This window comes from Ictidomys tridecemlineatus, chromosome 12, assembly GCF_052094955.1.
Source record: "Ictidomys tridecemlineatus isolate mIctTri1 chromosome 12, mIctTri1.hap1, whole genome shotgun sequence".
Classification (NCBI taxonomy): Eukaryota; Metazoa; Chordata; class Mammalia; order Rodentia; family Sciuridae; genus Ictidomys; species Ictidomys tridecemlineatus.
The window spans coordinates 1,415,516-1,441,492 of NC_135488.1; the positions used below are offsets into that span (position 1 = coordinate 1,415,516).

The 25,977-nt window shown below is 47.2% G+C and overlaps 1 pseudogene; it reads left to right on the top strand.

Annotated features, from left to right (window-relative positions):
• The first annotated feature begins 193 nt into the window (after positions 1–193).
• LOC101978058 (c-Myc-binding protein pseudogene) lies at positions 194–18,955 on the top strand (annotated as a pseudogene).
• Positions 18,956–25,977: the final 7,022 nt, after the last annotated feature.

Below are 25,977 nucleotides of genomic sequence, written 5' to 3' on the forward strand. Positions count from 1 at the left end.
GCATCTGCATCCAAAGTAATTCCAGATGGTTTAAATAAATGAATTTTTTATGTTAATAAAGAAAGAAGCCAGAGGCTCTGTAATTTAATTAATAATAAAGTCTAATAAAGATGAATTGCAAATTTGTTTCCAATATAGAGTGGACTTGCTGAACAACAAACAAAAGAGGGTATTTTAAAATATACTGTGCAACATGGCCCCAGGACGCTTGAAGCCTGTGAGTGCTGGAAACAGACCTTTCCTCTGGGACTGCAACTGTGTCACCAGCTGAAGAGCAGTCTGGAGATATGCATCAGGAGTCTCACACTTGAGAATAGTGACTTGACCCAGCAATTCTGCCTCCAGAAATTTATCCTGAGAAAGGTTATTATTATGTGTCCTGGTTTGGATCTGAAAATTCCCCTAAGACTGATGTGTCTAAGGTTGAGTTCCCAGTGAAGCATTGTTCAGAGGTGAGGCCTTTGAGAGATAGCTGGATCCTAAGGGCTCTGACGGTCACCTGTTCCTGGATGCAGAGTGTAATGTGCCACTGGGAGGAGGTGGAAGTTCTGGAGGGTGTGTTCCAGCTGGAGGAAGTAAGCCGTGGGGAGGGACCTTTAGGGGTGCATCTTGTCCCCAGCCTTTCCCACAAGCTCCCTCTCCTTCCTGCCAGCAAAGAGGTAAGCAGCTTCCCTCCCACACACCTTTCCACCATGATTCTCTGCCTAACCACAAACCCAGAAAAAAAGTGACCACAGACCGAACTCTTCGAAATTGTAACCCAATATAAAATTTTCCTCCTTGTTTATCACAAAGATTGTTTATTCACCAGGATTATTAGTAACAAAACATATGGGAAGCATGCTGAAATTGTAAGTATTCCCACCAAGTCTGTCAAGATCCCAATGCATTCTTCACTGAAATATAAGACGCAATTCTGAAATTCATTTGGAGCCACACACACACAAAAAAAATATGAATAACTAAAGCCACACTGAGAAAGAAAGAGTTGAAGGTATTGTACTTCCTGATTTAAAATACATTGCAAAGCTGTAAGAATTTAAACCACACAGTATGGTTTAGATACAGAGACCAATGGAACAGAATAGAGAGATCCTGGAAATAAACTCATGGTTAACTAACATTCAACAAAGGCACTAATAGAACCCAATGGAGGAAGAATATTCTCTTCAATAAATATTGCTGGGAAAATTGTATTTCCACATGCAGACAAATGAAATTGGACCCCTATCTTACAGCACGCGTGCGCACACACACACACACACACACACACACACACACACACACACACTCAACTCAAAATGAATAAAAGATCTAAATATAACACCCAAAACCATAAAAGCAATTTATTTTTTTCCTCTCTGTCTGCCTGGAATTATGATTCTACCTCAGATACATGTGCTTCCTTGGCTGTGGGTTCATGCCTTCCCATCAGGATGAGAGATATAGGGGATATGTTTCTTGACATTGGCCTTGGAAATGATGTTTTAGATATGATACCAAAAATTTAGGCTATAATAGCAAAAAAGAAATGAATGGGACTACATGAAACTAAAATGCTTCTTCACATCCAAGATAACAATCAGCTAAATGAAAAAGCAACCTATGGAGGAAAATACTTGCAAAACATGCATCTGATAAAGGGTGAATACTACAAATTTATAAAGAATTCAATGCAACAAGAAAGAAAAAAAAAAGCAAGTGACCTGAGCAAAGTGCTGAACAGTCATTTCTCGAAAGAAGATATAAAAATAGCCTACAGGTATATGAAAGGTGCTCAACATCACTTATCATCAGGGAAATGCAAATCAAAACCACTATGAGACACCACTTCACACCCATAAAGAAGACTATTATCAAAAAGATAAAAGATGATTGTCGGTGAGGATGTACAGAAAAGGGAGCCTAACACACTCTGTGGAAATGCAGCTTAGTACAGACATTGTGGAAAACAATATGGAGGTTCCTAAATAAACTGAAAATATAACCATCACATGACCCAGCAATCCCTCCTTTGAGTGTACACAAGAAATCTCCACCTCATAGAGAACTGCACTCACCTAATTAGAATACAATATATTCCATGTTTGTATAAATATATCAAAATAGATTTCCACACATTCACAAAGTAGAATTTCATACTATCCACAGTATCCAAGATATGGGACCAACTTAAATGTCCATCAATACATCAGTGGACATTTAATTTATTTAATGTATAAAGAAAATGTGGTGGGCTGGGGATGTGGCTCAAGCGGTAGCGCGCTCACCTGGCATGCGTGCGGCCCGGGTTCGATCCCCAGCACCACATACAAAACAAAGATGTTGTATCCACCGAAAAACTAAAATAAATATTAAAAGTTCTCTCTCTCTCTCTCTCTCTCTCTCAAAAAAAGAAAAGAAAAAAAAAAGAAAATGTGGTGTGAGTGTGTATTATTCAGCTATAAAAAAGATCTTTCCATTTGCTACAACATGGATGGATAACTCAGAGGACCTTATGCTAAGTGAAATAAGCCAGATATAGAAAGAAAAATATTGCATGGGCTGATTTACATGTGGGTAAAATATAAGAAAGCTCCACTACACAAGAGATAGAGAATGAACAGCCGTCACAGTTGGAGAAGAGCAGGTCAAAAGATGCAAAATAGTAAATGTGTAGGAGGAAGTTTAGAGATGTAATGTACAGCATGATGAAGTTGTAAATTTTTTAAAAGAATTAGATTTTAGTAGCTCTTGTTACCAAAAAAAGTGTGTGTATGTTGGGGAGGGGGGTAACTGTGAGATGACAAATATGTTAATTTGCCTCACAATAATTGCCCTAACATGTTGTAAACCTCAAACATACACAACAAAACTTAGTTTTTAAAACCCTAGGTATCCACCAGTGAACCAAATGAGAATATATCTATATACCATGAAGTCCATTAAAGTTATGCCATACAAGAATGTTTAATAAATGGGAAATATTCACAATGTATTCTTAAATTCACAAAGCAGATATAAAACACTAGAAGCTATATAAACTTAATATTGGGAGGGGCAGACTATGAGAAAATATGTGTATAAGAAACATGCATTTAAAAAAGTAAGCTGAAAGTGTACATGGCAAACTCTTCACTCTGATTATCACAGGGGATGGGGAGGGGTGCAGATTGCAAGTGATTTGCACCTTTTTATGCATGTATAATCATACATTTATAGCCAGATAAAACAACAAAGAAATCTTAAATTTTTAGTGTTGTTGTAATTTTTAATCTTTTTATTAGCAAATTCTAGTTATACACAGTAGTTGGGTTCATCCCAACAAACTCATACATGTGTGGAATTCAATTTCAGTACATGATCCCCTGTGTTCCTTCCCATCCTCCCTCCCCTCTCCCACTCACCTTCCTCTACTAGACTTCCTTTTGCTGCTTTATTAATTTATATTTGATTGATTCGTTATAGTATCCTATTCTTTCTCCTCCCTTTCTTTTATTTTATTCTAACTTCTGCATATGAGAGAAAATATTTGACCTTTGAGCTTCTGAGTTTGGCTTATGTCACAGAGCATGATGTTCTCCATTTCCATCCATTCACTGGTTTATGTCTTTTTATGGCTGAGTAGAACTTCGTTTTTACATAATATATATAAAATGACAATTTTAATCCATTCACCTAGGTTGATTTCACAATTTAGCTATGGTGAATCATGCCACTATAAACATTGAAGTGGCTGTATCCACTTTTAGATCTTTTGGGTGCAATCTCAATTTTGAAAAAAACACGCAGAACGTGAATATGCTCGCGAATGTGTGCGCATGCGTGAGTGTGTCTACAGAATGTATAGACAAGGAAAGATTATTGTCTTTAAAACTTATGGAAGACCACCATGGCAACCAGAACAAGGCCCATTTACGAGTGAGGGAATCCGGAAGTGGATACCCAGAGAAAGAGGGAATCCGGAAGTGGGTGGCCCAGAAGTCAGGGAATCCGGAAGTGGATGCCCAGAGGTCAGGGAATCGGAAATAGATGTGGTTGAAGGTGAAGGGATCCGGAAGTGGGCGGTGCCGAGGCGCTGGACGTGTCTTTGGAAGTGGCGCTGTGTGAGTACTGTCCCTATCTCTTCTCCTGCGCTTTCTGATCCTCGATTCCTTTTGAGACACAATTAGGCGATGAGATGACGTCGTCGTAAGGCCGCATCTATTTCAAATGCGCGGAACAGCCCTTGGCCAACCCTCGGCCCGCAGAGCTCAGCCCGGCGCTGCGAGGATTTCCGTTAGACTGCGCCAGGGCCGTCGGCAAGGGCCTCTCTTGCTCCTGGAAAATGGCATGCCCACGCGCGGGCACTTCTACTTCCGGGCTCACCACAAGGAACCAGATGGCCTTCACGCTGATATTGACACTTGCCCTCCCTTTCCAGCACCGCCGGTATTTATTGAGCGCTTGCTGTGTGCTTGATACTGCATTCCCATAATTGATTCCCTGCACACATAGGAACTCTTGCCACTTTACAGTCAGGATCTGACGCTTAAGCTGAAGTCAGCAGGCTGGGAAGCAACACAGGATTTGACCCAAATCCCAGTGACGCCTGGTGAGATGTCCTCCCCTACACTGCTCATGAGGACCAGAGTCGAGCAGGTCCCACAGATCGTCGTGGTCTTCCCACTCTGTAAAGCCCAAGTTTGTCACCTGCAGACTCTCTGCAGTGCAGTCATGGCTGAAGCCGCAGCAAAGTCAACTAAAATGCCAAACCCTGTGCAGCTGGCACAAACGGACACCAGTTCTGAGTTCCCAGTCTTCATGTTGGAGGAAGAATTCAGTGTGTCCCCAACTCAGTTCCAAAGTAACACATGAACACACTGTATCACATCTGCCAGGTACATCACCCTACGTTGGAATATCTCCTGTGGAGTGAAAACCTCTCTGAACAACCCATTCACTTTTCACTAGTTCTACCAGAAGGTTCTTTTCCTCAAAGGAAGTCCCTATAAATTTCCAAGATTTGCTCAAGACAAGTCCACTCAATGGCTCCCATTAGGCTGCATGGTTGTTTTTTTTTTAAATATTTACTTTTTAGTTGTAGTTAAACACAATATCTTTATTTTATTTATTTCTTTTTAATGTGGTCCTGAGGATCGAACCCAGGGCTTCACACGTGTGAGGCCAGTGCTCTATCGCTGAGCCACAACCCCAACCCTAGCTGCGGTTTTGACCAATCACCAAGATGACTTTTTACTGCTACAAAATCCACAGTAACATCTGTGTGTGACCATTTCTGTGGCCAGTTCCTATTTGGGCTGCTGTGATTCCACCTCTTCCCACACCAGTAGAGAATCCAACCATGAACTATCTTTATAAGAAATGATCTTGTACTGACTGTACAGTCTTCTTCCTAAGGAAGTGGGTATTTTTAATTATCATACTCCACACCCAACAGTGACACAGGAAGACATCTTCACAGAGAGAATTCAGATAGTGGGTTCGGTTTTTTCAACATAGCAGGACTCAGGTGATTCAGCAAGCTCTGCTGTTGCCCTTGCTGGGTCATCTTTCCCAAAGTTCTGCTGGTGACCTCCTTGTGCAGGGTCACTTTCAGCATCATTGTTATGCATTAGTGCTTCCTGTTTACAAAATTGCACGTGTCACTAACTCTCAAAATGCAGAACACCAGTGTTTTAGAGCTGTTCTCTGTTTGCTCGTTGGGAGGAGCGCATTGCTGTTACAGCTCCATCACCAGTCACAAAACTGGGGGGACGTCAGTGGCTGGTGATGGAGGGGTAGGTGTGGCCCAAATGGACTCCTGACCAGAAGCAGCGCTAGGAACATAAGATGGGCCCTCCCCTGCTAGCACAGAACTCCCCCACCAGACCACACTTCCTCCTCTGTTTGCAAGGGTACATTGATATCAGATAAATGATACTTTCTAAAAAACCACCTGAAAACGGGCAGCTTGATCTGCTTGATCCAATTCATCAGAGCCCAGGACCATCTTAGAAGTTTTGCTCCAGAGCCACGATCGGGGGTCCACATGTTCAGGTAGGAGCCCTGTTCACCAGCAGTGGAGCTTTGTGTCCCCTCCTCAGGGAAGGGTCTTCAGCTGTTCCTCATGGTGTGTCTTGGGGGTGGCTGGAGACACATGTCATGTTACTCAGCCTGCTGTAGCCAGGTGATAGCAACAGAAGGGAGTGGACAGGAGGAGAATGTCGGGTGGAAAATGGCCCTTTCCAGGAAGTTCTGGCACCTCTTTATGGCCTGTAGACCATTCGTGCTGGTAGAGATGGCACAGGGGCCCCAGAACTTTTGCTTCACTGCTATGCTGCTTAGTAGAACAAACTCAGTTTCTGAGGAGTGTACAAAGATGGCCATCAGCCAACAAGAAGCAGAGCTGCTCTGGCCTAGGCTCCCAGGGCCCAGGTCTCTCCCAGAGCTGGGATATCCACCCAGTGCGCTCCTTCCCAGCTGGCACGTGCTTGGCATGCCTGCCAGGGCAGCCGTTGTCTGCTCCGGAATGATCATAGCGACCGCAGGCCTGCCACAAGCCTCTGCCTTTGCATGCCTGCGTTTGCTAACAGTTATAGATTCAAATGTATCAGATTAAAAAGATCAAAAGAATCCCCTGAGCCCTGGGAGAAGAACCCCTGAGCCCTGGGAGAAGAATCCCTGAGCCCAAGGAAGTCACAGGGAATGACCCAAGGGGGGTTGGGGACTCTCAAGGAGGGTGGTTGCCTTCAGGAGCAGGGCTGGGTGGCAATAGGCAGAGCAATTGCCACTGGGGTTCCACTTGCACCTGTACCTTTATTGTGGGGAAGTTATGTAGGGCGCCCCTCCACCCTGCAGCACCCCTGCACCCACCCCACCAGTGCTGCTTGGGACCAGAATGAACAAGTTCACGTTCGATCACAGATCCCAGCCACCATCCCTGTCCTGTTCCTGGCCTCCTCTGGGTGCCCAGAGGTGCCTCGGGAGCTCTGGAGGCAGCGCAGGCCTGTGACTGCCCAAGATCAACCCTCAGGAAATACCGCTCTCAGGGTGTTTCACATTATTCAGTCTCATTAATCGCTCATTTTAGAAACAGGGAAACAACCCAATCGGTTGGCTGTGCGGGAGGTTCTAATGCACAGATCCATTTACTCAGCAGAGTTATTCAGAACTCAAAAGCTGTGGTCGGGGCTGAGGCTCAGAGGAAGAGCACTTGCCTAGCATACTGAGGCACTGGGTTCGATCCTCGGCACCACATAAAATTAAAAGAAAGGTATTGTGTCCACCTACAACTAAAAAATAAATGTTCTTTTAAAAAAAAACTTGTGGTCACGAAGATTTCCTGAGAGATACAGAGAACATTTATGCGATTACAGAAAGGAAAGCAGGATGTAACATTTTAGTTACAGGAAATGAGGTCAAGGAGAGGCCTCAGGACAGAGGCTCCAGAAAGCACATCTCTGGAGAGATTAGAATCACCTTTCCACCTTCAGGGTGGCCCCTGCTCCCCTGTCCCCCTTCCTCTTGGGCCCCCTCCCTTCTCTGGCCCAGGGGACCAGGAACATCCCCCAGCCAGGGACCTGTGAGAGAATGGGGCATGGGACCCTTTTCCTCTTCATTTGCTCATTCAACCGCCAATCACTCCTCATACAGGGGGATGAAGCAGGTGGCCTCTCCTCCCAGAGTCTCTACTCCTAGGAACTGAAGATAATGATCTGCTGCCGCCCAGCTGCGCAGAAACATGGGACAGAGTAGGTGGGGCTGCAGACAGAGCCATGCCCAGGGGTGTGCGTCCCTTCCTGCCTCCATCTTGTCTGGGAAGTGGGCTTCCAAAGTCCTGATCCTGATGTCCCACGGGTGAGCATGGCAGAGTTAGCACCCCGTTTGACATTTGGTGGGCCTCCCTCAGCCTCAACCATGTGCATGCCTGGGCCTTCTTCTCTTTTTTCAGGCCACAGATGGCAGCCCTCCAGCTCCCACTGTATCTAGAATGCACCCCAGCCAGCTGTCCCTGGGCCCCAGGCTGCCCACAGTCCTTGCACACACTCTGTGAAAAAGCCCCTCCCTCCTCAGTGTCTGGACCCTCCAGGGCTCCTCCTCAGCGTCTCCAGAATTACCCTCACTCCTGCTCCATCCACAAGGCCCGCGGTGGTCTGTCTCCGCACCCAGAACTCGTCTCTTCCATTCTTCCCGTCACGTTATCACTTCTGAGACCACGTGTGCTTCGTGAGCAGTGCTGAGCCCCCGCCTGGCAGCGTGCCCACACCTGTTGTGGGTGCACAGTGAGATGCCATCATCAAGCAAATGAGCGTCACGTTCCCAGGGAAAACAAGCCCAGGCCTTGGTCCTTATCCTCAGAATGCCCTTCAAAATGGTCGTGCAAAGGGACCAATAGGAGGTGCCAGAAAGGTCGAATTCAACAGAAAACAGAAGAGTTTCCCAGGGGTAGGGGCAGACGGAGAGTCGGTCTTCTCTGGAGTTTCTGTTCAGGAAGCTGAGAAAGCTGTCTGGATTTGGGGCGGGGGGTCCAGTGTGGCGGCACCTGTGGCCCCTGAGCCGCCGCTGTGTCTGTTTTGCCAAAATTTCACAAAGCTTTATAAAAAGAGAAAGAGAAAACAAGGTCAGCATTAAGAAGCAACATGTGACCATGTGGCCCAGACAATGAAGGGCAAGAGGTGACACACACAGCTTGATCCCTGCCCTATAAAGAGAGGTCCAGCTCTGGGGTCAGGTCTGGTGGAGACGTCCAGCTCTGGGGCCATGCCTGGTGGTGAAGACCAGCTCTGGGGCCACCTCTAGTGGAGAAGTCCAACTCTGGGGCCAGGCCTGGTGGAGACGTCCAGCTCTGGGGCCACCTCTGGTGGAGAAGTCCAGCTCTGAGGCCAGGCCTGGTGGAGTCATCCAGCTCTGGGGCCACGCCTAGTGATGAAGACCAGCTCTGGGGCCACCTCTGGTGGAGAAGTCCAGCTCTGGGGCCAGGCCTGGTGGAGATTTCTAGCTCTGGGGCCATACCTGGTGGAGACGTCCTGCTCTGGGGCCACGCCTGGTGGTGAAGTCCAGCTCTGAGGCCACCTCTGGTGGAGATGTCTAGCTCTGGGGCCAGGCCTGGTAGAGACATCCAGCTCTAGGGCCACGCCTGGTGGAGACATCCAGCTCTGGGGCCAAGCCTAGAGGAGTGCAGCAATGCAACACCTCTCTCAGGAGAGAACACAAGTTATTGTTAAATTCCACTTGTAAAAAGCATGTCATTGCAGTAAGGTATACTGCAGTAGGTACACTGCAATAAGATACACTGCAATAAGGTGCACTACAGTAGGTACACTGCAGTAAGGAACACTGTAGTAAGGTACACTGCAGTAAGGTACACTACAATAAGGTGCACTACAGCAGGTACACTGCAGTAAGATACACTGCAATAAGGTGCACTACAGTAGGTACACTGCAGTAAGGCACACTGCAGTAGGTACATTGCTGTTGGTACACTGCAGTAAGGCACACTGCAATAAGGTACACTGCAGTAAGTACATTGTTGTAGGTGCACTGCAGTAGGTACATTGCAGTAAGGTACATTGCAGTAAGGTACACTGCAGTAGGTACTCTGCAGTAAGGTATATTGCAAAAATTCAGAAACTGGGAGGGCGGGGAGGCAAGGAAAAGACACCTTGATGTATTTATTTCCTTCCAATGTTTTAAAATATTTTTATGTGGCTGTAATCATGCTCAAGCTGTCTTTAAAAAGCACACCACAAGCATTTTCCCTGTTCCTATGTAATTTTCATAATTATAATACTTCATAATTTTAAGCTTAAAATTGTATTGACTGGATTCTCATCATTTACTTAAATATTCCTTTTTTAAAAATCTCAATTTCTCTCAACACTTAACATCTCTGTTCATACCCTATTGTGCCAAATCTAAGATTATACCCTCTATAGAAAGTTTCCAAATGAGAATTAATTGTATGTAAGAGTATGAACACTTGTAAAGCTTTTTCTCTTTTTAAAAATAACTTTTAGGTTTTTTTTATTTTTGTGACTGGTTTATTTTACTTATTATAACATCCTTAAGGTTATCCACTTTGTAGCATGTGTCAGGATTTCTTTCCTTTTAAGGCTGAATAATATTCCATTTCACACACACACACACATTATGTTATGAAATAGGAATTTTCAAAATGACTCTGAAACTCCTATTTCTAATCTTATTGGAATAGCAAAGACCAAACTCATCCTTCCCCTGTGTTTTAGTTGCTTGTCATTGCTTTGCCAAAAGACCTGAGCAGAACAGCTAAGGAAGAGTTTACTGTGGCTCGTGGCTTCAGAAGAGCTTTTAGTTTTAATTGACATAGTTATTGTACAAATTTATGAGGTCCAGTGTGATCTGCCATACGTGTGTACAATGTGTTCACATGTAATTGTCACATCCATCACCTCAAACATGGACCATTTCTTTGTGATGGACATTCCACATCCTGTCTGCTGCTGTTTTGAAAGGAGCGATTTCTGCCAGCCACAGTGACCCTATGGAGCTGCAGGACATCCATGGTCATCCCTCCTCCCACTGCACCCTGAACGTGTTAGTCACCACTCTCCCTTCCCTTCTCCCCCTCAGCTTCCCAGCCTCTGTTAACCATTCTTCAGACATATGCCCTTCGTTAAAAAAATATATATGTATTTAGTTATGATGCTGGGATCTAGCCGGCTCTGACACGCTGAGTGGGAGTTCTCCTGCCAGCTGCACCCTCTGGTTTCCTCTCCAGACAAGATCTCCCCACATCCCGGCTGGACTTCCACTTCCGACTTCTGCCTCAGTCTCCCGAGGAGCTGGGCTTACAGGGGTGCACCACCATGCCTGGTCCATTTGCCTTTTGTCAAACTGAATTATTTGGGGATTTTACTTGGTTTTATGGTTTTGCGGTTTGATATGTTTCCTATTTTGAGTTCAATTTTCTTCTATATTCTGGATATCTGGATATTCTGGAGTAGTTTGTCACTATTTCCTACTGTTCTGTAGGCTCTCCTTTGCTCGGTTGTTTATTTGTACTCTCTGCTTCTGTGAGATGGACTTTTCTATGTCTAACTTCCGTGGACGTGAGTGCGCCTGCAGCACTGGTCTTCCTGTGTCTGACTCTGCTTAACACAGCGCCTTCTGCTTCTTTCCCTGTGCCACAGATGACAGGGCTTGGTCATGGCTTAGTGATCTGTGCCTCTGCCACACTTCCTCCATCCAGTCAGGTGTTGGGGGCACCTGGGTGGAGTCCCTCTCTTGGTCACTGTGGTGTGCTGGGTCACTGCAGGGGTCTTTTCCATATACTGATTCCAGGTCCTTTGGGAACATTCTCAGCAGTGGGATTGCGATTGGTGGTTGAGGAGCTTCCATTCCCTGTCAGAGCTGTGCAGACTGCATCCCGCCCACCAGAGGGGAGAGCTCCCTTTCCGCCGAGTCTGCATTTCCCTGGTGACTAGTGATGTTGAGCGACTTTCACGTATTTAAGACCATTGTGTGTCGTCTTTGGCGATTCGCAGCATTTGCCCATTTTTAACGGGACTGTGTGGGGGTTTGGCTGCGGAGCTGTTCACTGCCCCTGCTCTGTCCCAGTCCCTGGAGGACAGGCAGTCTGCAGCGCTCCCCGTTTGTGTCCTGTGAAGGGCAGCACTTAGCTTGCAGCGAACTTGCCCATTTTCGCTTGGTTCTGTACTTTGAGGGTCGCATCCCAAACATCTCTGCTCAGGCCCAGGTCCTTAGGCGCTGCCTGGTGTTCCCTGGTGGCTGCAGGGCTTCGGGTCTTTCGGTTGATTTTTGTGAGACAGTCTTTAATATCTGGTATCAAACTGCTCTCGGAGGTGGTCTCCCACCCACCGCGGAGTCACCCACCCCAGGCAGGGTCATTGGGAAGTGCTTCCCCAGAGTTGAGTACCTCTGCATTGGAAGACGGGGCCACCTCCCCGGCCCTCGCCCTTGGTCCACGCTCTCCTTACTCATAGGGCTGGGGTGGCGGGGTGTTCACGCTGCGACCCGGAAGGAGCCCAGAGCCCTAGGGAGCGCCCACCGGGCACTGCGCCCAGGGCCCGGCAGGAGGCCTGCTCAGGCCCAGGTCCTTAAGCGCTGCCCGGCCTTCCCTGGTGGCTGGGGAGGGTGGGGAGGCCGGCCCCAGCAGGTGCCAATCAAACCCTGGAAGCAGTGCCCGCGGTGGCTCCCGCTTCCAAGAGGTGTGGGCAACAGGGCTGAGAGGTCGAGGGCGCGGGGAAGCCGCTGCGGGCAACAGGGGCGAGGGGCGAGGGGGAGGGCGCGGCTCCCGGGTAGAGCTCTGCGGGGCTTTCCCGCTCAGTGGGATCTTGCTAAAAGTGAAACTGTGATTCTCAGAGGTTCTGAGGGCGTTCGCCCTGTGGGGGGAGATGTTCCACTGGGGGTCCACACTGGCTCCGAAACCGCCTTCCAGGGCCCTGGTGCCCCCACCCCCAGCTCTGGACGGTTCTAAGGCTGCCCCAAGGCCCCGCCTGTCCCTGCCTGTCCCTGCGGGCCTGGCAGAGAAGCCCCGTGGGGCGATGGCACATTGCACTGCATGCATAGAGCCTGCGTTCCCTCCTCCTGGCTTTCCTAATGCAGTGACCCCGTTAGCAGGTGGGGGGCAGGATCAGAGAGGCTCAGGGCATGCTGAGCATTAATAAATTGGAGAGCTGGGATTCAGTCCCAGGCGGCCTGATTCCAAACCCCTCACCTGCTCCCTGACAGGTTCAGAGAGGGCCCAGCCAGTCCTGGAGACCTTCAGGAGCAGGAAGCCTGGTGAGTTTGGAGAAAAACCGGAGAAGGCCCGTGTAGCCTTATTTAAAAAAAAAAAAAAAAAAAAGCAAGCAAAAACTTGGAGCTACTGGGTTATTTGGGGGTGAGGGCCAAAAAGTCTAGTTGGCCCTTTCAGGAACATCCATAACTCACAGCAGGTAAGGCCAGATAGGTGAGCAAGAGGGAGAAGAAGGAGGCTAGCAGGAAGTGGTCAGAGCACTGGATGGCCTGGCCGGTAGGGCAGCGCCTGGCAGACCTGGCTGCCTGCGTGACCTGGGCCAGTGAGCAGACCCTTCTGAGCCGCAAATGCCAAACAGGGGTAAGGAGAACACCTAGCCCTACCTGGGCGCTGATGACACAGCACTGTGGCAGCCCAGCAGCAGGGGATGCTGCTCGGACCATTGTCACTACAGGACGATGTCACTAGCCGTCTTGAACTAGCCTGGATCTGCCTCCACTCGAGGCTGGGAGACGTACTGACCTTGGGGTTCGTGGGACTTCTCCAAGGCTCAGACCATGGACTCTGCGTGTAGGTATCCACTCCACTGACCCACACAGGACATTTTTGTTTTACACCATGAAATATGTCAAACATAAAGAAAAGTACTGAACACAATATGTTTGTCCAAGGTAGCAAATTTAACATTTTACTGAATTTGCTTCTTTCTTTTATTTCAAAATGCTCGTGTCTAGACCTTTCCTTCACCAAGGGCTCCAGTTTCCTGTCTGCCCACTGGTCCGAGTTTGTTGGTTCTGCCATCAGGCTCCCCTCTCTTCCCACTTGTGATCTTTTGGTTATGTAAGTATGTGTCTAGAAATAACGACACAACAATGATATAGAGCTTTGCTTTGCATGTGTCTTTATTTTTTATAAATAATGTCAACTGTGCATGTGCTTTTGAAATTTGTTGGTTTCATTCCACATCACGTTGCTGGGTACACTTGATGACTGTACAGCTCATTCATGGTGGCACGTTTCACTTATCACCAGGGAGTTTTTCCATTCCTCGGTTATTGGATACTAGGTCGTCTCCGATTTTTGTTACCATGAGTTTCCAATTTTTGCTGTTCATATTTTCATGAACATTCTCCTACATAGAAGTGTCTCTGAGTACTAAATTAGAAGTGCTAGGGCCAGGCATCTCCACTTCTCCTAGAGATGGCCAGGCTGTCCAGATGGTGCCACCAATTCGTGCTCCCACCAACTATGCATTCAAGTTCTTCTTTGGCCATATCCTCACTCTGTTTGGTGTCAGGGACTTATTAGTTTTTACTAAGCTGACTATGAAGAAGTGTCAGTTGTTTTAATTTGCATTTCACTAATTAAAGTTTAGAGTCTTTTGTTTGGATATTGGCTAGCTTATGTTCCTTGCTTATTGTTAATTGTCTTTATCTTATTAATTTGTAAGTTGTATATAGGTGGATAATGATTCTTTATTGTTTTTGTGCAAATATTTTTTCAAACTTGAGACTTGTCTTTTAAATTTGTACTGATTTTTGTCCTACTCACATTTGTATGTGGAACCCAGGAGTTTGTGTCTGCTGGGCAAGCACTCTACTACTGAGCTGTACCCCTAGGCCTGTACTGTGGAGTTCATTTTTTTAATATAATAATATATTATCACACTTCTGTGGTTTGTGCTTTTATGTCTTGATCAAAGAAATTTAGCCTCACCCCATGTCTTTAAAACATCATTTTTCCCCAAAACACATTTTACAACTTTGCTTTCTGCATTTAGTTACCAAGGATTGTTTGAGATAAGAGTTGATTGAACCCTGGAGGTGCTTAACCACTAAACCACATCCCCAGCCCTTTTTTGTATTTTATTTAGAGACAGGATCTCACTGAGTTGCTTAGGGCCTTGTTAAGTTGCTGAGGCTGGGTTTGAACTCACAATCCTCCTGTCTCAGCCTCCCTAGTCATTGGGATTACAGGTGTGTGTCACGACGCCCAGCTAGAGCTGAATTTTGACAATGGTCACAGAGCCCGTGACTAACTCCCCCACTGACCTGCCTGGCTACCTCCCAAGAAAACCTGGAAACCACTTTGAATTTATGGGAGAGGGAAATAACAGTTCTCCACCACGCCATGCTCAGCAGGAACAGGCCTTGGAGACAAACTCCCTGACATGCAGCGGAGCCTGCTTCTCTTCCATTGAAGGCTGATAGAGGCCACCCCACACCCCCACTCTGCTGGGGGAAATTTGCAAAGCTTGGGGGTGTTCCTGAGGTCTCATGCAGCTACGTGCCCACACATTCTTGATTCCAAGTGCCAGGGGATTTAGTTGCACACTACTGAAATTACAAAGTAATCTTGGTAATAGAGGCCCAAGGTCATGGGGGAGGCCCAAGGTCATGAGGGAGGCCCAAGGGCATGGGGGAGGCCCAAGGTCATGGGGGAGGCCCAAGGGCATGGGGAAGACCCGCCTCCCTCAGGTGGGATGCCCTTGCTTACCTAGGACATAACTGCAACCAGAGCTTCTGCATGCGTGGGCTCCTCGTCTCCAGGAGAAACAGAAAGAGTGGGCTTCAAGGTTATGAATCGAATGGGTTTGGATCCCATTGTTACCTAAGGCCACTGAGGGCTCCAGTCCTGGCTCCTTTCAGTTGACACAACGTCTAATTGGCCAATAGAGTCGCAGAAAAGCCAGTCATTCCTGGAAAATAACCAGCAGGCTGCCTGGAGCCCTCATGGGGCAATGCCCCTGGGTCCTTAAACCCTGCCTGGAAATTGCAGCCTGTTCCAACCCCGTGAAAGCCCCCAGGCCCATGAGGACGCATGGGGACACTCTCAATGCCCCAACACTCTCAAGCATTCACACATTCGTGAATATATGAATACATTTCTTGTCTTAAAGAAATGTAACTAATACTTCTTCGCTTTCCCAAATCCACCATCAGCACACCAGTTTACACGGTGCCAGAGGTTCTCCTTTGTGTTACACAAGCACACACACGATCTTGACGTGAAAGAATCGTAATGTGCATGTTGGCCTGTGAACCACTTAGCAATATCTATTAGGGTTTGTTCTATTTCTGGAAATACACATGTACTGGCCCTTTTACCTGCTGCGTGGCACTCCTCCAGGCCAGTGGGCCACAATTTAAACTTGTACTGCCCCAGTGTTGGACACCGGGTTCTCACCCAGGTATGAGGAAGCATTTATCTTGTTTTGTTTTGTTTCTGTGATGCTGGGATTGGATCCCAACCTTGCACATGCTAGGCAAGCACTCTGCCCCAGCCCTTTTTAAAATTATATTTATCTTGAAGCACGGTCTCACTAAGTTGCCCAAGCTGGCCTTGAACCTGTGGTCCTTCTGCCTCAGTCTCTCAAGCAGCTGGGACAACAGGCATGGCCACTGCCCCCAGCAGGAAGTGTGTTTGCTACACATACAGCTAGACAAGATGCCGGCTGACTGCTCAGGACATCCCTGGGAAAACACTGATAAGTAGTTCTCTCAGTGGATGAGGCAAGAGGGAAAGACACAGAGAGGCTAACCCCGAGAGATTATTTACAAACACAGTAGATATTTACCAGTGTATAAAAAATCACCTTGTGAATGGTTTAAGTATACACCTCAAGACAAGAGATTGTCAGAGGATAAAAAAACAAGACCTAACCTTACAAGAAACCCACTTTAAGTATAAAGACTCAGACGGGCTGTAAAGGGAGGCAGAAAGACCCTGGTGGCCACACTTTGAAGAGTGGACACAAGGCCCCTCACCAGGCATCCCTAACAGCAAGGTCTCTCGCTGGAGGCAAGAAAGACAGAGATGCAGGGAGAATGAGATCCACACCTACTATAAGGTCTGTCAACACCCTCCTCCCGTCACCGACCAATCCTGCAGACAGAAAATGAGTACTGGTCTGACTGACCTGGACGGACCAGGGCTCAGTGGGTCTCATGGACAGACTCCTCCACACAGCAGGAGTGGGGACAGGTTCTTCACAAGCTCACGGGGAACATCCCCCTAAGGAGACCACACTCTGCACCCTGAGATCAACTGACAGAGTTAAATGAACAGAAATCATGCAAAGGGCTCAGGCCACACGAGAATTAACAACAGAAATCACACACCTGCAAAAGTCTCCACAGGATCAAAGATCAAACAACATCCTTCTGAATAACACACACAGGAGAAAAAGGAACCTCAGGAGAACTTGCAAATAGTTTGATCTCAATGAAAATGGAAAAGCAACTTTTCAAAAATTATGGGATGCAGCAAAGTAATATGTAGAGGGAAATCCACAGCATTAAATGCTTTTGTTTTTGTTTTTTTTTTTAAAAAAAAAAAAAAAAAAGAAGATCTGGGGGTGTAGCTCAGTGGAAGAGCACGTGCCTAGTGGGCCAGTGCCAACACACACAAAAATGATACAAAGAGAAGACTTAAAATCAACCATCTAAACTTCTCCTTTGAGAAACAGGAGAAAGAAGAGCAATTTAAACCTAAAGCAGGCAGGGAAAAAAAATACTGAAAATTAGAACAGAATCTTTGAAATTGAAAACAGGAAATATAGAGAAAATCAAAGAAAAAAAAGTTGGCTCTGAAAATAAAGCTAAAAGATAAGTAAACCTCCAGTCAGGCTCACCAGGAAGAGAGAGGACACAGATTCCCTGTGTCAGAAACAAGAGAGAGGTAGTCCCTTTGACCCCATGGACAGCAGGGACTCTGAAGGGGCCCTTGATATGGCCTGACCACTCCTGGATGCAGACAGGGCCAAAGGCCAAAGGTCCCAGCCCCAAGCCCCCTCCTTGCTCACCAGCCCTCTCTGAGAGACCTCAAAGTAGGAATGTCTCTATCAAGAACCCACGTCATCTCACTGGACACCAGTTTTCCTATATTTCAGCCAAAATGCACTTTTAAAAATGTGGGTTTTTTTTAAGTCCCCAAACTGTAGAGTTTGGGGCTGCATAGGACCTGCAGGTCGTGTATCTTGCTGAAGGGACCCCTGTCCTGGGAGAGCAGCAGAGGGGCTGGCTGGGTGAACGTCAGGCTTGGAGGGGTGAGTTTTCTTCCTCAGTGAGGTGTTTTGTGGTAGAAAAACAGAAACACAATTTCTACAACATAAGAGCTGGCCAAAATTAAGTTCACTGGTTTAAAACATAGAAAACACAATCACACACAAAAAGAAAACATGAGCCCAGAAGGACAAGAACTAACAATCCACATCTGAAAATGAAAATTCAACTAGTTGTCAGACCTACAGGGGGAAAAATGAGGTCAGCTGCAAAAATAAATTCTTACATTTAAAAAGTATCTTGTGAGCAGTGCTCCTCGGAGCCCGCCAGCCACCAGCTACGCAGCGGCCACTATCACTATAGGCCCTTTACAAAGCCATCGACTTGAAGTGTGAGCAGTTCTGGAAGTACTTGGAGAAGTCGGGGCTGCTGGACATGCTGACCAAGGTGTTGGTAGCCTTAGATGAAGAACCAGAGAAACCTAATAGTGCTTTGGATTTTTTAAAGCATCACTTAAGAGCTGCTACCCCAGAAAATCCAGAAATAGAGTTGCCTGGCTTAGAATGGGCAGAAATGAAAGAAAAATATGAAGCTAATGTAGAAGAAAATTAAAAACTGAAATTAAAGCTTGTTCAGTATGAACCACCTCAGGAGGAGAAGAGTGCTGAATAGAATTCTTCTCAGTTGAAAGGACACTGAAAAAATGGTTTTATATGACTTGAATAGTTTGTATAGTCTATAATCTTTTCTGAACAGATGCTATAAAACTCTTTTAATATGTTAAATTCACACTTCAAACTGTTATAAACACATATACTTAGAATCACCAATAAAAACTCAATAACTTGCTTTGGGTCTTAAAGCAGAAGAATCCAAAGTGAATCCTGAAAAAAAAAGTTAAACAGCCATCTAATTCATTAAAAGATATCTATTTATTAGCCTAATTAGGAATAATGGTACTAGTTGTATTTTAGCCACAGAAGATTAGCTTGGAGGTATTCCTTGGTTTAGTCTGGATATAAGCATAGATAGAATCATTCTCGACAATATCTATTTGCTAACTATAGAACCTTGGGCACATCAGTTAACTGCTTTTAGATTCACTTTCCTCATCTGTTAATTGAGAAGAATGTCTGTGCTGTTTACCTCACAGGGTTGTTGGGAGTGTCAAATGAGAATGTATGTGAAAGATTTGTAAATGGTAAACCAAAAAAAAAAAAGTATCTCATTTCTTGCCTTTCTCAAATATAACACTGACAAATATGTATGTACATGTATGTATATATAGAGAGAATACGTGTACGTGTGTCTAATTCCTGTTGCTGAGTGGAGTTTAGTGAAACATGCATTCTCATGTACACATTTGTCAAATCCTTAAAAGGACAACTTGGCTTGAAAGCTCACTTCCTTTTGAAAATCTCGACCAAGAGAAATAATTCAGAATGCATAAAAAGATGTATATGCTGGTATGGTTCCTTATTTATCATCTCAACAGCATTTTTACATTCATAATATCACTTTTAAAATACAGAAAGCACAAATTTAGAAATTAGAAGAAACGGAAAATCCAATTGACAGATGAAGTATACAAAAAGTAAAGATATAGTAGTTATGGTTAATAAATTTATGGAATTTTGTGCAAAACTATGCCTAAGGTTATTTACAAATGGGCTTGGTGGTGCTCACCTGTAATTCCAGAGACTGAGGCAGGAGGATTGCAAGTTTGAGGCCAGCCTGGGCAACTCAGCAGGACCCTCTCTCAAAATAAAAAATAAAAAGGTTGGGGATGTGGTTCAGTGATAGAGCACCCCTGGGGTCAATACCCTGTAACACACACACACACACACACAGACACACACACACACACTCTCTCTCACACACAAACACACACACAAATCAACCATCAATCAAAACTCAAATCCAAAAAGCAGATATACAATCACATTCTCAAACTGCAGAGTAAAAAAATTTTAAACAAAGAGAAGGGTAAATACCTGTCCACTTGAAAAAAACTGTAAACACCTTTTACAAACTTGTAGCATAATTAAGAAATAAAAATCAAAATTAAATGCTACTTCAAAATGAAAATGCAGACCCCACCTAAATGCCCAACTAGCTGGACAAAACAGAGTGCAAAGTCATGCAGGTAGCAGGTATGATTCAGGAAGGGCATGTCATAGAGAAATTATCTGAAATATGATTTAATCATTTTTCAAAGCAGGCTGGGGCCAGGCATGACCCACACCTGTAATCCCAGTGGCTAAGGAGGCTGAGCCAGGAGGATCACAAGTTCAAACCCAGCCTCAGTAACTTAGCAAGGCTCCAAGCAACTTAGCAAGACCCTGTCTCAAAATAAAAAATAAACAATGTGCTGGGATGTGATCGCAGTGCTTAAGTGCCCCTGGGTTCAATCCCCATACAAAAAAAGGAAAAAGAAGCAAGTAAGCAGGCTAGAAATTTAGTGACAATTATGGGAAATAATGAACCAGTACAGAACAAAACCAAACAGGAGGGCCTGGGGCTGTGGCTCAGCGGTAAAGCGCTCACATAGCACGTGCGAGGAGGCCGAGTTCCATCCTCAGCACCACATAAAAATAAATAAAATAAAGGTATGTGTCCAACTACAACTGAAAAAAATTTTTAAAAAAACAGAATTCTTAAAATATACAGTAAAAACATTAAAATTCCATGTTGACATTAGGAGTGATTTTTTTAATTCTCTACAATATTTTTATTCTCTAAAATACTTTTAAGCTAAAAAAGAAAGGGGAAACTTTTCTTTAGGCTAAATGTTAATTGATAAGCCCGAGGCAGAGAGGGCCCTGGTTCGCTGCTGTATGTGGTCGCTCAGGACTCCCGCCGACCACAGGGAGAGGAGGATTCTTGTAGCTCCCGCCTAAGGACGCGCGCCTCGGCGGTGGAGGGCAGGGCATGCGCTGACGGCGACCCCTGGTTCCCGCACCTCCAAGGCCGGCGGGGGCGCGCGCCTCCAGGTGAGCCGGAACCCTCACCTGCCAGCCTGGAACCCCGGGCCACCCCCCACCCCGCGTCCAGCTCCGCCTGCGCACGGCTGGTGGCAGCTCATATCTTCCTCTGCTGCCATCCGAGGGGGGTGACCCCCTGGACTAGCGCTCCACCTGCCCCGGGCACCCTGCGCGCAGCCGCCCAGGGGTCACCGCTGGGGGCCCGCAGATCTCGCCAAGTCAGCCCGAGTGGGACCCTGGGCGCCGGAACCCCAGGATCTCCACTCCAGGGCCTTTCCTCTCTCTCTCTCTCTCTCCCTCTCCCTCTCCCTCTCCCTCTCCCTCTCCCTCTCCCTCTCTCTCTCTCTCTCTCTCTCTCTCTCTCTCTCTCTCTCTCTCTCTCTCAGCGGAGAGGAGAGTTGGGAAAACTCCTCTCCTGACCCCAAGAAGAGAAGTCTCGGATTTGAGGACTCCTATTCACCGTTCAGGTCACACCCTGTGACCTCTTGGCCCGGGCCAAGGCCACTCCACCGCAGCCGACCAGAAATTCCGTCCCTTGTAACATGCAAAGTCCACCTGCCACCCCGGCCACCCACTACTGAATCTGGGTCGCCAAAGATAAGTCGGGTTCTGAGGGCCTGTAACAGAACAGGTGACCTGTAACAGAACAGGAGCGTAAGAAGGGATGGCGGGCGAGGCCGAAGGGTCTAGGGGAAGGTGCCGCCGGCCGCCCCCGGCGGGTAGAAACGTGCACCTGGGTCCCTACGCGAGGTCCCGAGCGACTGAATCCGAATCATCCCCTCCTCCCCCGCTCCAGAACCTGCCAACCAGAGCAACGTCGCCTCCTGAAGGGCCGGGCTGAGCCAGCGCGTGGGTGGCGAGCGCCCCTGCCCTCGCCCAGGATGCCCGGAGCAGGAGGCTCACCAGCCCAGGCCAGGTTCCCCGTTTGGGGAAGAAGGCGAGGCCGGTCTTCCGAGTTTACTTCCAACTCCTAGATCCTTCCTCTCCTTCCCCCACCCCGCCGGGGATCCCAGGGTCCCTCCCTCGGCCAGTCCCCACACCCTGAACCCTATTCCTACCTCCCACGGCCCTGATGTCCGAGCCCGCGGCAGCTGCGCTTTCCCGGAGCAGGAGCCGGAGCCGCGTTGGCGACTTCGCGCCGGGCTTGCTGTGCACCAAGGAGGGATTCGCCGGGGACTGCCCGGAGGTGGGGTGATGCTCCGCACCCCAAGGCTGGCCCCGAGGCTCAGGCGGACGGGCCGGAGAGGGACAGCCGCGTCCCTCGCCAGCCGCGGGACCGGCCTACCTCTGCCGCGGGGCTGCTGCGCCCCACAGGCCATGCGGTCCTCCAGGCGGCTGGCCGCTCGCCCTCCTGGGCTCCTCTCCGCTGCCGCTGCCGCCGCTACCCTGCTGGTCCAGGTGCGGCCCTGGCCGCCAGTGTGTCCCCCCCGCACCTCACCCCCTGCTCCGGGTGGGCCCTGGCTCGCCTCCGCGCAGCTGCACCTCGAATCCAGCGGAGATCCCCCTCAGCGCCAGGACCTGCAGAACCGGCCAGCCGCCGGCGGACACGCAGGACCGCGGCACCCACAACCCAGGGCCCCCAAGTTCCTCGCCACAGCACGCGGCACACAGTCCTCCAGCCCGTCGGAAGAGACTGGCGGTAGGGCACCGGGAGACGCCAGTCAGGGCCCAGCCGCCACCACGCGCAGCAACCTTGCAAAGGTTAATTTTAGCGTCGGAGGTGCCAGAGGGCAGCTCCCTCCTCTCCTCCTGCTAAACTGGGAAAATGCAAACCATCCTGAGAAGTCAGAAGAGGAAGGGAGGAGGCCGGAGGGACCCAGCCACCGGAAGGGCGCGGGAAAGCTCTGCTCCCGCTTGCCCTTAAGGCTCCCCTCGCCAGGTCTGCACGCGATCCCTCCCCACCCGCACACCCCGCTTTCCGGAGGAGGAAAGTTCCATCAACGTCCGGGGTCCCAGCTGCAGAACGGAGCCTTGGCCGGGCCCTCGGACTCCGGTGGGCAGCTGAGGAAACCCGGTCCTCCCACAGCAGTTTCCATCGCTGCATGCGCTGGCTTCCACAGCTTACCCCACAGATGGCCAGAGCTGCTCGGGTCCCCAGTGGGCCTGTCACCAGCAGGGATGGTTTGTAAGACGTGGGAGTGAAAAGGTTTCTGGTTGAGTTGAGGTTCCCCCAGGGACCCTGGACCAGCACTCAGATAAACTAACCTACTTCTGTAAGAAGAAAACTTTCCACCGACTCCTTCAAGTTTCCATTGTGAGTAGACTGTTTAAAGACAACGGACTGTTTCCACCAGCAAAGCAGAGTAATGAGAGAATGAGAAGAGGGAGGAAGGAAGGAGAGGGAGGAAGGAAGGAGAGGGAGGGAGGGAGGGAGGGAGGGAAGGAAATGAAGGAAAGGGAGGAACTTTTGGCTCAGTGTTTTTGTGAGCTTCAACTGACAGGTCTCAGGACATCCTCCAAAGAGTTGAGACCCATTTGGTTGGGGAAATTGGTGGTTAGCAATTGTTGGAAAGGAACAGGCTCTCTAAGCATCGACAAAATTCATGTTTTAAGTGAGGTATGTTCTGGAAGGCAGGGCAGGGTGGACTTTGCTTAAATCTTGTTGCCCCCAACGGGTGATGGGAAGGATACAACAGGCATCTGGCAGAGCAGCACAGCCCAGTAGCCAGCAAGCCTGCAGAAACACAGCCTCAATCATGACAAGGGACATGCTGGCTCACACAGGTCATGCCCATGCTTATCTGCCAGGTTAGCAGAGCTGAACAGACCGACCAAGCCAGTACCACAAAGCCTGAGGGGAATGCACATGGGCCTGCAGCTGGTGTGGGCATGTCCCCACCAGCACTGTGGAAATGTCCAGAGCTTTGGAGCTGAAGAGAAGCTCTTTGAAATGAGTCCTGCCTTCCAAGGTGACAGACTTCTCAGAACACCCCTTCTCCAGGTTGACAGCCAAGGGCAAGTCTTGTCCTTGACTCTAATCAACATGTGTGGGGGGTGCTCATGGTAGTGTTATAATGGCAAAAATCAGAAGCAGCCTAAAGGCCATCTGCAGAGAAATGGCTAAGCAGTGGCATTGTCATGGACTTTGTTGCTCTGTAAGCCCCCAAAATATAAAAGATGATGTACGCCTTTGCTCATATTTTTAAATTTATTGTGGTAAATTACACAAAACATAAAAGTCACTGAACCATTTTTCAGAGGACAGTTCAGTGGCATTTGCATGTGCTCTGTTGTGTCACCAGCGCTACCTCCATCTCCAGAACTCTCCATCTTGCACCACCAAAACTACCAGTGGAGGGTGGTTCCCCATTTTCCTCCCATCCTCCCTTCTGCTTTGTGTTTCTGTGACCTTGACTGCATGGGCACCTCTTGTGTCTTCTGGCTGGCTGATTTCCCTCAGCACAAAGTCCTCAAGGCTGTTCTACTTTGCAGCATCTGTCAGTTTCCTGCCTCTTAAGGGCTGAGTCATGTCCTATTGTGTGTAGAGGCCACATCTTGCTTATCCATTCATCTGTTAATGGACACTTGGACCGTGTCCTCAGTTTAGCTGTTGTGAATAATACTACAAGATGGGTACACTTCTTTGTGATGACCTGCATAACCAAACCCTAAAACCCAGCAAGGGGCAATGAGGAATTAAGAAAGACACACAGAGACAAATCTGGGACCCAGTGGGATACCCACCTCAGATGAAGGAGCAGTGGCCAGAACTAGCTCAGCACTTTTGTTTTATATAGGATCTCACAATCAAGAAGTTAGAGCACATTGTTGTTTGTTCACTAAAAAGTTACAGAACTAGAAACATTTTTTTGCAGCTATTCTACTGTTGCAGTGCCGGGAACAACCTGTTATTACCCTGCTGAACCCCAAACTTACATTGTCCAGAGTTTCTGCAGAGCAGGCAGGCTTGAAGTTTGCAGCACTTGCAAGATACCATGGTTATCTTGTTATGCTCAGAATTATCTATCTCCTGCAGCTGGCCTCTGGGGTCAAGGTCAAGACAGTTGTTGTTCTGTACCTTTGCACAGAAGTTCCTCAGCAGGGCATTACCGTAGCTCCTGGGCAATCTCATGCTGCACCTTTACACAGGAAGTTCCCAGAGCAAAGCACAGCCGCAGCTCTGAGGGAGTCAAAGACCATGATCTAAGTCACTGCTCTCCACACTTCTTCACTTTTATTTATTTTTCAATTCATTTCATTTTTTTGGGGGGGGGGGTACTGGGGATTGCGTCCAGGGCCTTGTACATGCTAGGCAAGGGCTCTACCACTAAGCTACAGCCCCAGCCTCTTTTACTCATTTTTAGCTTGACATTAAAGATGTTTCATCATTGTAAAAAGGATAATTTCCAATGTAGATATTTATTTTTAAATTCAAATCTTTATATCATCCTTTTTAATTATGTCAAATGCCATGTAAATACTATATTCAACCATCACCCATTTTTAAAATATAAAAACAAGTTCTTCTTTAACAAATTTTTTATTACTCTTGTTTCCTCCTTGAACTGATGAGTTCTATCTTGCCTCCTCCATACATTTGAGATCTTCTGATGACACTTCTCTGCACAAAAAGTATGTAAATTTCAATTTCCTGTTACCTAAGTGTTAAAAACACATTTAGTGTCTTCATTACAACCATTTGTAGTGCATGATTATTCAAAATAAAAATAAATTATAAATCTTGAAAATCATCAGGCATAAAAGGTAACCTCTCATGATATCATATTAAGATTATGCAAGATGTGATCATTGAGGGATACAAGGTAGAGGTACAAGATCTCTCTGTATTCTTTTTTTTTTTATTTAAAAAATTTTTAGTATTGGGGATTTTACTTTACATCCCAGCCTTTTTTTTTTTTGAAACAGAGTCTTGCTAGGTTGCTGAGGCTGGCTTGAACCTGGAATCCTCCTGAGACACTGGGATTACATTACCATGGTACCCCTTTTATTGTTTTTTATAACTGTGTATCAATCCACGATTACCTCAGATTAAGAAAGTTTTGTCTTAAAAATAGCTTTCCAGGAGGGGACCTCAGCTCTTAATGAAATAGGGCCCAGTTAGTTCATGAAGCCATAGGAAAACATCACTTATTCTAGAATGAGACAGAATATAGAATCACGCATTTTCCCTTTTTGTCATGTGATGTAAGCACTGAGAAATCTGGTTTCCTTAAAGAAATATGTGTTTTATTACAACAGAGTCACCAATCTGTTAGCTGTTCCATTTTTTGAAATGGCAATACCAATGCTCTGCCAACTGCTGTACTGTTTTGCTGGGCTGCTATAACAA